This window comes from Ascaphus truei, chromosome 3 (assembly GCF_040206685.1).
Source record: "Ascaphus truei isolate aAscTru1 chromosome 3, aAscTru1.hap1, whole genome shotgun sequence".
Taxonomy (NCBI): Eukaryota; Metazoa; Chordata; class Amphibia; order Anura; family Ascaphidae; genus Ascaphus; species Ascaphus truei.
The window spans coordinates 208,542,759-208,556,005 of NC_134485.1; the positions used below are offsets into that span (position 1 = coordinate 208,542,759).

General features: G+C 42.3%; 1 long non-coding RNA gene across 1 annotated transcript; it reads right to left on the reverse strand.

Moving 5' to 3' along the window:
* Positions 1–4,192: 4,192 nt before the first annotated feature.
* On the reverse strand, positions 4,193–12,358 carry LOC142491011 (uncharacterized). Its single transcript, XR_012800220.1, has 3 exons — positions 12,219–12,358; positions 10,518–10,614; positions 4,193–4,618 (listed from the first exon to the last, which is right to left on the reverse strand). It is a non-coding gene; the product is annotated as an uncharacterized LOC142491011 (long non-coding RNA).
* Between the last annotated feature and the right edge of the window lie 889 nt (positions 12,359–13,247).

A 13,247-nucleotide genomic window follows, 5' to 3' on the forward strand; every position in this document is an offset into this window, starting at 1 on the left:
ATTCTATTGCTTCTAAAATAAAGATGATCTGATCTTCTTTCAAATCTATGTCTGCTCTTAATGTTTTATCAATCGCTTTAACCCAATCTTGGTGTATAATAGAGGTAAATAAAGATGTGACATCTGCTGTCACTAATATAAAATCCTTATGCCAATTAAAACTCTACTAATGTCAGTTGTGTCCTTCAAATAAGATTTGAATGTAGGGATATATTTTTGTAAAAAACAGTCAAAATACTCTGACAGATTGGTAGTTAACGACTCGATACCCGATATTATCGGTCTTCCTGGCGGGTGGCAGATATCCTTGTGGAGTTTCGGGAGAAAATAAAATAAGGGAAGTTTTGGTTTTTCACTATATATTTGAATTCATCATCATTTAAAACTCCCGAGTTCTTGCCTGTCAATAATAAAGTTTTCAAATCTGCTAAAAATTCAAAAGTTGGATCATGATTTAAAACCAAATAAGTGCTAGTATGCGATTTGAATGTGATAATATTTGATAAAATCATAAATTTATATTCCTTTTTAATATTGTATCATCTGTGGGTTAGACTAATTATGCATATGAACTTCACCGACATATTTAATTAATTTGGTTAATGATTGATTATAGGGAGGGCCATTAGTTTAGCTGCTATAAATAGACTGGATCAACACCATTGAGCAGTGTAGAGAATGGAAGCAGGCACACGGTCTTATGCAGAAAATATTTAATGTGCCACCAAAAGGTCCAACGTTTCGGCAGAGAATTGCCTTTGTCAAGGAGAGGGCTACAGCATACACCAAAAATAACCACTATATATACCTAATGGGTACTATATTTTTGTTTTAAATCTTTCACATATGTTCCATCTGATTTGCAAGCGCTCCCCAAACTTTCGGATATCCAAACTGATATAATCCATGGTGGGGTTATAGAGGGCGCACGCAACCATACGTTTCAGATTTCAAGATCCAATTATGGACTTTAGAATGTGTTGCGTGTAATGATACTTTTGTAAAGATCAAAGTGAGGGCCGACAAAGGGGATGCCCCCACAATAATCTACATTTTTTTCACTATGGTCCAGTAAAGGATACATCATCTTGAAAAGTATCCACTTTTTGTATAGGATATTGCGCATCATTTACAAACACACGAGTTAAAGAAGCCAAAACATCTTTTTTCTTTCTGGTTGTAATAAACACGTGTAGCCTTAGTTCCCCTGTACCTGGGAAGGAACTACCAATGCGGCTATTACCTGACTGGCAACCAGGAGGATTGAGCCCCTGCCACTGAGAGCCTGGGGTGATTCTGATTCATCTCGGTGCAGCGCCTCCACCTGCAAGGGATCGCAGCGTGGTGGGATAAGCCCCTTACAGGAACAATAATAATAATACACACAGTCTGGTATATAACAATAACCTTTACTGAACACGTTATAACAGTACCCTGCACCACACAGTATGATAGGCCCAACCCAATACCACCAATGAGTATTCCCAATGTACATAGGGTGCTTGGCACCAATACCCTGATGTCCGGTTCCCCCCCCCCCAATGTCAGGACCCACCCAAAAGTGTAGGAGATTGAGCTATCCCGTGAGGTGTTGGTGCACTTAGTTGGGTTTGTATTGCTTGCAGATGAGGAGGAGCGCAGGAAAGTGTGATGGTATATGAAAGAAAAAGATATCATATATAGTGCAGATTGTAAAACACTGCTTTTATGGATTAATTCAGTGGAATAGAACTCACAAAAGTCGTAGATAATTTCACATGTCAGAGATCCTTCTCTCTCTGACTGGAGCCCTTTAGACAGTAGTTGTCAGGATATCCCTCAGTGCACAGGTATATGCAAATAAAGAGAAGCCACAATAGTGCATACTATTTCAAACCAGTGTATTAAACAATTAGCAAGAGTATAGCACACTCACATTTGCCAAGTAAAATCGGGTGGGGGAGAGAACCGTGGATCGTTCTTTGGGTGCAGTCACAGGCAGCTTCAAAGCGTCTCAGAATCTCTCACTGTGATTCCCGCATCCGTCGCGTCACTTCCGGTGTTGCGTCACAGCTAAAGGCGGAAGTTCCCACTGGACGAGATCTCTGCCTGAATTTGCCAGTCCTTCCAAACAGGTTCCCTCACTTCCAACTCTACGCGTTTCGCCAGATGCTTCTGGCGAAACGCGTAGAGTTTGAAGTGAGGGAACCTGTTTGGAAGGACTGGCAAATTCAGGCAGAGATCTCGTCCAGTGGGAACTTCCGCCCTTAGCCGTGACGCAACACCGGAAATGACGCGACGGCGACGGATGCGGGAATCACAGTGAGAGATTCTGAGACGCTGTGAAGCTGCCTGTGACTGCACCCAAAGAACGATCCATGGTTCTCTCCCCCACCCGATTTTACTTGGCAAATGTGAGTGTGCTATACTCTTGCTAATTGTTTAATACACTGGTTTGAAATAGTATGCACTATTGTGGCTTCTCTTTATTTGCATATACCTGTGCACTGAGGGATATCCTGACAACTACTGTCTAAAGGGCTCCAGTCAGAGAGAGAAGGATCTCTGACATGTGAAATTATCTACGACTTTTGTGAGTTCTATTCCACTGAATTAATCCATAAAAGCAGTGTTTTACAATCTGCACTATATATGATATCTTTTTCTTTCATATACCATCACACTTTCCTGCGCTCCTCCTCATCTGCAAGCAATACAAGTTCACCATCCGGGGATTTGGAACTGTCCCATCAGAGGAAGTTGAGCTGCCTATTATTATTACACTTTTATTGTTATTTAATCACTATTGGTGTGAGATAGATTTGTGTATTTCAGTTGTATTTTATCAACATTATTGGTTAACTATTTGGGAGCGCCCAGTCCACCACCCACTTCCTTTCCCTTCCCCTTCCCTGCACCCCATTATTTTTGCATTCACTTAGTTGGGTACCTGCTGAGTACTCCAGTACTTGGTGCGGCCGAATTGGCAACAGGGATCCGCTGATCCAGCGACTTCGTCCGCCTCAGCGTTGGGTGAATTTTGGTGTGGATAATATCACCATACAGTGTCTCTTACCACGGAGGTGGTCTGGTCCCAGGCCAAGAGTCACCGTGTGGTGTCTTCACTGTGTACCTGACACTAGACAGTAATTGTGGAAGCGTCCCTATCTAAGGGGCCTTCCCTGCAGCAACCACAAACTACTGTGAGTCGGGCCTAAGGGAGAATACACTAGGCCTAGTCTCAGAGCCACTGGCTCTGAGACAGTATCTGCTGAATCCAGCTCCCTCTTCCGACTGGCATGGTCCCTCAAGCGCGCCAAATGTATCTTCCTAACTGACGAGATTCTCCTAGCCCTACTGGCTGCTTGGCAACACATGGTATGCAACCCGTGAGGCTACTGTGACTTTTAGTTCCCCTGCGGAGCTTTGGGTGTAATGGTCGTCACTACAGGACCTACTGTGCATGCGCGAGGTGGAGCAAGATGGCCGCCGCAACTCTATCTTCTGCGTATGCGCAAGCTGCTACTGCGCGGCATATGGCGGCACCCTTGGCGGAATGCCGGCGACCTGCTCGCCCACACCCTGCACCGCAGAGCACAACAGCTGCCCCCCATACGCAGCCCGGAGGTAAGAGCGGGACCTGACTACACACGTTATATGCCTTACTGTAAATTGAAGCAACCTGAGACATTTACAGAGTTTTTCTTACAGTAAATTTGAATGCCTCCAAAAAATGTCACCAGACCTCAGAGGGCTAACAATGTCACCACATGAGTAAACTTTCAGATACATATCTCCAGCCAGTGAGCGAAACATGGTGTTTGTGCACGATTTACAGTCTCAGCATTAAGCAAATCTAGCGATTTTAGAGAATTTAGCAAATTACCATGTTAAATAAAATTGTAATACACTATCGACTTAAAGTTTTTTTTGCGACTCAAAAACGATAATTTTGCATGGTTCAAACAACCTTAATTGACCACATCTCTGCTATGCAGATTGATGCAAACCCTACTCCATACAATCTAATAATCTATGTGAAGCACAAAGAGATCAATACCCACGTGTTAATACGCAGAGCCTTATGGTCTATTTCTGTACATGAACCCTAAGGTAGTTCTTTGGAATAAACCTTGATGTATGACATAGCTTAGCACCATTTCCAAAATAGGGGCCAGAGGGACATGCAGATTTTGTGTAAGTTGCTATAAAGCTGGTTAAAAACTGATATTAATGATGTCACGTATGGTACCAACGCTGGAGATAAAATGGCCTTGTACAAACATTAAACACTGGCACTCCAGAAATAGTTTGGAACTTTGCTTCTGTTCATGCAGTGAAATGGTCTTAAGGTTTCCCCATCATTCATTAGATCAGATTTTGTGCTCTATGCCAGCAGTTTTTTATGTAAATAAACCAAAAGGGGCGTGGAGGTCTATAAAGCAGCACTTTACTTCTCCATCAGTTTCATTCACAATCACATGCTACAAACGCATCGGCCGATATTTAAACACTTCACGCGGTGTATACCTCGGAATACCCATGTGATGGCGCAGGACTTCTTCCAACCGTAGCGCATTTAGACGCGAGTGCAGGCGAGTGCAGAAAATGGCATTTTAGTGTTCTGGCTTTTAAACATCTGAAATTGACACAGTACACATTACAATTCATTAATTTAATTGCATTTAATTGCACACAATCCATGAAATTCAAACAAATCAACCGCGATAAACGCGCGTGCCTGGGGCAATTGGCCGCTTTAATGCCACATGGAGTACAGCAGCGCACACGAAAACGGCGCTGTGATTTGTTCGAATAACGGCTGCTGCATCTGTAATTCAAGTCTTCCTAAAACTTGAAAAATAATTAGCAAGAAAAAAAATTGAAAAAAAAGGACTCCTTTAAATATAACATTTGTACATGTCTCCAAAGGTATCCTGGACATTTTTCCTTGTTAACTTTATTTGATATTTGCCCTGGTTTTAAGAACACTTGATTTGCCATCCTGATTGTGAACGAAGCCATTTGAAAAGTGTGTGCTATGTAGCTATTAATCTTAAAAGAGGTATATTAGTATTAATCCTAATAGAGGTATATTTGTATTTTATCTGTAGTGTTAGGACTTGCGAACAGGTTCTGCCTTGTCGTGGCTCGCAAGCTTACAACGCTTTGGCCAAATGGTTAAACTAAATGACACTTTTTCAAGAAAATATATAGTATTTTACTGTGTATTTTTGTCATTTTGGATGTAGCATTGGGCTTCTGTCGTCTGTTGTATACATATGCCATGCTCAATAGCTCTCCATTTTGACACTTGCATACATATATATTTTGTGGGGGCTCAGGGGTTCCCAAAAAGAACTTGCTGGGGTTTTGTGTGTTTTGTTAACCTATTCTCAGCTGTTTCAGCTGTTGGGGGTTGGTGGCTCCTCCTTCCCAGGTTTTCAGCCCACCCCTCCCCAAGTTAGTAGGTCCTTTCATTCTACTGGATATAGATCCAATGTGGTCTTTCTCCCTCCTAATAGAGGTAAATGAGAATTTTAATCCTAAGAGGTATATTAGTATTTTATCTGTTAGGACTTGCGAACAGGGTCTGCCTTGTCGTGGCTCGCAAGCTTACAATGCTTTAGCCAAAGGGTTAAACTAAATGACCTCCTTTCAAGAGAATATATAAGTATTTTACTGTGTATTTTTGTCATGTTGGATGTAGCATTGGGCTTCTCTGTCGTCTGTTGTATACATATGCCACGCTCAATAGCCCTCCTTTTTGACACATATACATATATATTTTGTGGGGCTCAGGGGTTTCCAAAAAGAGCTTGCTGGGGTTTTGTGTGTTTTGTTAACCTATGTAGCAGACCACCTTATAGCCAGCGGTAAAAGGCACCCAAAATCCCATCTTAATAAGCAGAAAAAAACCGTGGCCCATATTTACTGTAAATTGGTCTTGTTTGGGATGATCACCAATCTTGCACGAAACACAATTCACTTCTGCTTTGCATTTGTACATAATTTCCATTTTGATTTTGCCTGTTTCTGTGTTGGTTATGTTACTTAAGGCAGCAATCTCGCCTAGATAACATTTGTTTGTTTTGTACAGCATATGAAATGCGGGGTTCTCCGGAGCTGAACCACGTTATTTTTAGCCACGAGGTACGCCTGGTTCCCGAGATTACTTTCTGGATATTTAAAAGGCCGTCCAACAGGAACGTTGATGTTGCAGCTCCCTATAAGCCTGCGGGACCTGCGAGATTTGATCTCCACTTGATTTGGAGCTTTACTCCAGCAACTAAATCAGTAAGTAAGTATCTTGGGAACAAACTGATCTCCGGAGCTAAAAATAAAAATAGGGCAGACAGAATTGCTGCTTTAAGAGAAACCTTTAGCAAATCAGACCGGGAAAATGCCAGCAAAATTTCAAGCAGTTTACTGGGGTTTTTGAATTAGTGCCAGCTGTACAGGACGCCATAAAATATCTACTTACTCACCATTTTAAGTTTAATTGTATTGATAATTCTGGTGTTCACATAATGACAGTTTTCTTAAATGCAACTTCCTGTTTTCTATTGCTGTATAAATGCATTGCAAAATCTTTTACCAACAATTCACGAACATCATAATTTATCCCATGAGGAAACCTTCACTAGGTTTGTCATGAACGGACGAGTTAACATGGAACCCTGGTTGAGAAACTCTCAAGATAACACTTAAGATAATAGAATTCAATTGGAGAATCGCCCATAAGTAGCGAAACTATTGTGCCAACCAGTAGAGAATCATTTAGCATGCTAGTGTAGCTTCTCCCACTACCACCTGCGCTCTTGATCCCATTTCCTCCATCTCCTAAAACCTTTTGCTCCTTCTATAATCCCTATGCTCACACAAATTTTTAACTCTTCCCTCTACTCTGGCACCTTTCCCTCCTCCTTCAAACATGCAACCGTTATACCATTACTCAAAAACAGCAAGCTTGACCCTATCTGTCGTTCTAACTATCGACCTGTCTCCCTCCTGCCTTTTGCCTCTAAACTCCTTGAACGTCTTGTATTCTCTCGATTGCTCCATTTTCTCAACACCTATTCTCTCCTAGACCCTCTACAATCTGGCTTCCGCACTGCTCACTCCACTGAAACAGTCCTCACTAAAATAACATTCTCCATACTCTTGGTATTCGGAACAAAGCTCTATCCTGGATCTCATCCTACATCTCCCATCGTACTTTCAGTGTCTCTTCTGCTAAAACCTCCTCCTCCTCTATTGATCTCTCTGTGGGGGTACCCCAGGGCTCTGTCCTGGGACCTCTTCTCTTTTCTCTGTACACACTTTCTCTAGGTGACCTAATCACATCTCTTGGGTTTAAATATCACCTCTATACTGACGACACACAAATTTACCTTTCCCTGACCTTACACCTGCTATACAGACCAAAGTTTCCGAATGTCTCTGGGATATCAACCTGGATTGCCATCCGCCGACAAACTAAACATGGCAAAAACAGAGCTCCTTATACTTCCTCCCAAACCTGGCCCTACTACCACCTTCCACATTACTGTTGGAAGTACCATCATTCACCCAGTAGCCCAAGCACGCTGCCTATGGGTCACACTCTACTCTCACATTCTCCCCTCACATTCAAAACGTACCAAGAACCTGTCGCTTTTTCCTCTACAATATAACAAAGATACGCCCTTTCCTCTGTTACTCGACTGCTAAAACTCTGACTCGGGCCCTCATTCTCACCCGTCTCGATTACTGTAACCTTGCCTTTGCTACAATATATCCAAAACGCTGCTGTCAGAATCACTCTACTCTTTCCTAAATCTGCCTCAGCGTCTCCCCTCTGAAATCACTCTCCTGGCTTCCGATCAAATCCCGCATCTCGAACTCGATTCTCCTCCTCACTTTTAAAACTTTACACTCTTCTGCTCCTTCTTACATCTCAGCCCTAAATTTTCACTATGCACCATCCCGACTCTTGCGTTCTGTTCAAGGATGTCTTCTCTCTACCCCCTTTGTATCTAAAGCTCTCTCCCGCATTAAACCTCTCTCACTAACTACCCCGCACCTCTGGAATTCCCTTCCCTTCAATAATAGAAATACAAAAAAAATGTTTTTTGTATTTCTGTCTGCTATTAGGGGGTACCTGAGCCATCCCTGGTGCCACAGCTGCAGACGCTCTATTTATTCTACGTTTATCAAAGGTCACCCATTTATTACATCACATAATCACTTCACTTTTATTGATTGTAGTTGCGCACTTATTTTTTCACTTTTTTTCACCTTCCCTTCAATACCTGACTAGCACCCTCTCTATTCACCTATAAGACCCACCTTAAGACACACTTGCTTAAAGAAGCACATGAGTAGCATTGTGGCTAATACTATACACGATACATAAAGCTTGGCCCCCTGCAGTCACACTTACCTGAAAGCCCTCCTACTGTCTTTGTACGTTCTCCCCACCAATTAGATTGTAAGCTCTTCGGAGCAGGGACTCCTCTTCTACAATGTTACTTTTATGTCTGAAGCACTTATTCCCATGATCTGTTATTTGTCTGATTTGTTATTTATATGATTGTCATGTGTATTACTACTGTGAAGCGCTATGTACATTAATGGCGCTATATAAAGATATACATACATACATCTAAGGCTGCAAAAGCACACAAGGCCTTTGTGAAGGAATTAACCCATCCACTGCCTATACCCAACAGGACTTACACTGGTAGGGCCCAGGAAAATAGGTAGCGGCCAGGAGTCTATGCTACACCAGAAATTGAAAGTAGGCTAGTTTCATAAATCTAGTTCAGGATACACCAGGGGGAGCATTCAGATACAGAACAGCATTATAAAGTGAGAAGCTTGTAGAATTCAGGTCGCTAACATGAGATAAACATAATGATCTTTTCTGGTCCTTGCCAAAGCGTGAAATTGAGTTGAGAAATACTGCAGAACCTGTATGCTTTAAACATATTAGTGGCATCCAATTCTTCCTCTGCTGGGACACTGCAAATGATAATGTACTTAACCACTTGCTGCTTTAGAATGCGTTGCTGATCTATTTAGCAGCAAAGTTGTAAACTCTGGAATTCCACATTAAATAATACACCGTCAACCCCTACAAGAAGTCCAAGAAATCTCTTAAGCTTGGAGAGAAAAGAAAGAAGTATTATTATTACAGGTGTGCCCTACACCCCATGTTTTGGATTATGATAGTAAAAAAATTGACGTTTTAGTATTAGATTATGGAGAAAATGTGAATTGTATTTTTTAAAATCACAACATTGTGTAATCTTTTAGCCGCTTTTTGCTTAATATGCAAGTATCTGTGCCATTTGCAAAATAACGACAATAAATAATAAATGTGGTGTATGTCTGTCTGTCTTAGAACCCGTTGAGGTAAAACAAAGACAGAACAAAACTAACTAAAAGTAGGAGACTATTTAAAAAGACCATTCAAATGACCAAGTATATTATGTTGGACATGGAGTACAGATGCAGCAGCCGTCATTTGAGCATTTACCTGGGTAAATGTTGTGTTATGCCGCATGGTGTTGCGAGATGTTCAGTTGCAGACATAATGGACCATCGGATTAACACAACAGATGTCCCTGCTGTGTGAGTCCTACAGGGGTCTGCCTGTCTGTAAGAGACGCGCAGTAAGAGGGCTGAATAAGTCACTCTAACTGCGCGCCTCTCACAGGCGATCACTGTAGTTTTATTTAATTTTAGACATTACAGAAATGTAGCAGGGGGTCTCTGGAGCTGAAACGCATTGATTTCAGGTCCGGGGACCCCCTACTTCCCGAGATACAGGCCCCATTAAGGGGTGCCAGTATCTCCTATGCATGGAAATATCTCGCGTCACGTGATCAGGACATTTCCATGCATAGAAGATAATGGCACCCCATAACGGGGCCTGTATCTCAGGAAGCAGGGGGTTCCCGGACATGAAACCAACATGGTTCTGCTCCGGAGAACCACTGCTCATCTACATACAGTAGTCATAAATTTAAATATGTAGTAAGCACCAATACACAACCATGTGACTGAGTAATGTGTGGGAAAGGATGTGACGTCATCCAAAGGAATTCACATGGTCTACTACAACCAATCAGATTGGGGCAATAGTTCTCACAATCTGATTGGCTGAATAACCACGTGAGGGCAGCCATTTTAGATTTGGTGATGTCATGTTAAAGGGAAATGAAGCACGGCCACTCTGATTGGTTGGCTTCAGTCCCTTTACATGATGTCTCAAAGTTAAAAAAAAAAAAGGCACATGATTCTCACAGCCTATCACAGGCGTGAGAACCATTTGCCAATTAAATGTGACATCACAGGCCATATTTCAGGCCGTGACGGCTCATTTGAGCTCAAGAAGCAGACGTGTCAATATCGTGGACTTAACATGGAGCTTTGGATTGACAGATGAAGACAGAAGATAAAAACAGAAGATACAGAAATTAAAGAAATAGTCACAGATGAAGAAAGAGAAGGAGGAGGATGGACGACAAAAGAAAGAAACATTTTGTTACCCGCGAGGATCTTCCCCGTGGATGGCGTTGTATTGTGTTTCGTGACGTCACCAGACGAGAGATTCCTGATTAGCCGGGATCCGGAGGGCCAACACTTCTAAAGTTAAGAGAAATATTGAATGTACAGTATGTACTTTTTTTTTTTAAAGGTTTTTTCATTGGATTTCTTTTTTTCTTTGTTTTTCATTGCCCATTGACTGCTAATGTATTAATCTGTGCCTGATTAGGGTACAGATGAATACAGTAATAGCCGATGCATTTTTTGGCAAATGCATTTCTTCTATTGACTGTTATATTTTCTATGTATTTTTATTGTTTAGATTAAATTGTTTTGACTTGTGATGGCTTGAATTTGTTTTCTCCAGATTGTTTTGTGTTTTTATTTAATTATGTATTGTGTTGGCTACTGGTTTAAATTGGTGTTGTCTAGTGGTTGTATTAATTAATTGTTGTTTTGGTTAGTTCTTTTAACTATTAAATTTATTTTTGGGACTCGTGGTGTGATTTATTTAATTGATTGGTTGGCTAGTGGTTTTATTTAGGTAATTGATTGCCTATTGCTTTTAATTTCAAAGTTTGAGTGATTAGGTTGTTGTTTAGGTTTTATTATTGTGTATTTTGGACATTCAGGCTTTTGTATTAGGGTGACCATTGACTGCTATAGTAGCTTATGTCCATATTATATGGGTATGATGTACTACTATGACAATCAATGGGTACAGGGTGGGTAGCGGGGCAGGGTGGGTTAACCCCTTAATTACTATAGCGGTTATTAACCGCTATGGTGATTAAGGGGTTAGGGGCCATTAGATTGTATTTATTATGTATGCTTTCTGGCAACGGAGGACATGCCCTGCAGTATGCCGACGAGAACACCCTTTACATTGGCAGGGGTAAGTAGAACTGTTTATTTAATTTATTTATGCTGCCTGGCTAATGTCTTCAATAATGGGCAAATGATCCATTATCCATATCTGGATAATAGTTATTTTACCTATTACTGTACTGTATGTGTTTGGTGGGGGGGGGGGGAAGATGTGGCAGGGAAGGTGTATTCATTGAAATGTAGGCCATGTTTACTTTTTTTATTTATTTAAATATGAGAATGGTACCGCAGGCCAGCGGGGACCACCTGAGGTACCACGGACGCCCACGGAAACCTGCGAGGAACCGGGGGCCCCACAGCTGTGGAGGCCCCGGGGACCCCCAGGGACCACCCGAGGGCCCCCATACATCCAAGGGGACAACCTGAGGTCCCAGGAATGCACACGGGGACCACCTGAGGACCCACGGACACCTGCGGGGAGGAACCAGGGGCCGCACAGCTGTGGGCGCCCGGGTACCCACGGGGACCACCCGAGGGCCCCCAGACACCCGTGGGAACAACCCAGAAACCTGCTGGGCCCATGGACACCTGAAGGCCCAGGGAGCCTAGTGGGGACCATCCGAGGGCCCCCAGAAACCCCCCAGGGTGCACTGTGGGGCCTGCAGACCCCGTGGGGATTTTCGCCGGCCTGTGGTATTAATCCTGTGTATATAAAAATAAATATTGGTTTTATGTGGGGGCACAGGGGGTGGGTTGTTTATTGGTGCTTACTACATATTTTAATTAAAATGTATGACTAGTGTAGATGAGCAGGGGGTCTCCGGAGCAGATACACTAAACAATGCTAAAAACCCTTAAATACCTCTTACACTTACCTATCTAAGTGCTACCAGGTGGGAAATGGCGTGAGGGCTGGGAAATACATGACATCATCGGCGCGACTCGTAACTGCGCATGCACGGCATCAACCACAGTAAGCTGTGTCGCTTTCATCATGAAAAGCAAGCAGCTTCAATGAGGGCAGCTCGGCACATCATCACAGGCTCCCAGGCCACTCCCCTTTCGTCCTGCCCAATCACCTAAGAGTTGCATGTCCCTGAACCATGATTCACTACTGGCAACAGAAGTCCTGCCTAAGAGTGACTGCCAGTACTTAGAATGGAGGTCTGCACATGCGCAGACCAAACCCCTGATATCAGGGAGTCCTGCAGTTCAAACAGACACACCACCACAGCAGTTAAAGGAGACAACTCCAGCAAGACTGTAAAATCTACCAGAGTGCATACAATATCAGAAAGACAGCAAAAATAGAGTGAGCGTGCAGAATATCTGATAGCCACTCAGAAAAGGCAAACCAAACCCACTAGATAAAATAAATGAATAAAGAACCAATTCTACATGCCTCAGTATCAACTAAAAAATATATAAAGAACCAGTGAGCACCACATACTGCACCGACACACTTTATTCGAGCAAATACCCAGTATGCACCTGGCAGATACCTGGAATGCGCCGCTCCTCACCTCTGACAAGCCCCGTTGTGTTTGCCTTCCCAGCCTGGGTTCATGCCTGGCTGACAGGCGGCTGATCTGTTAAATGATAATGATTAGGATTTAATAGGCTGCAATGCTTCGCGTGTCTACCAGATGGCATAAATTCATGAATTGTAATGCAGTATATATATATATATATATATATATATATATATATATATATATATATATATATATATATATATATATATATATATATATATATATATATATATATACTGTGCAGTATTGCAGCCAGCGGGAATAAAATGCTTCAATCCCTGCCTGGAAAATAACGCAATGCACTCGGGCAGAAAACAGTCACAAACCTCAATACACCCGGGTATACCCGAATTCGTGGGACTAGCCGAG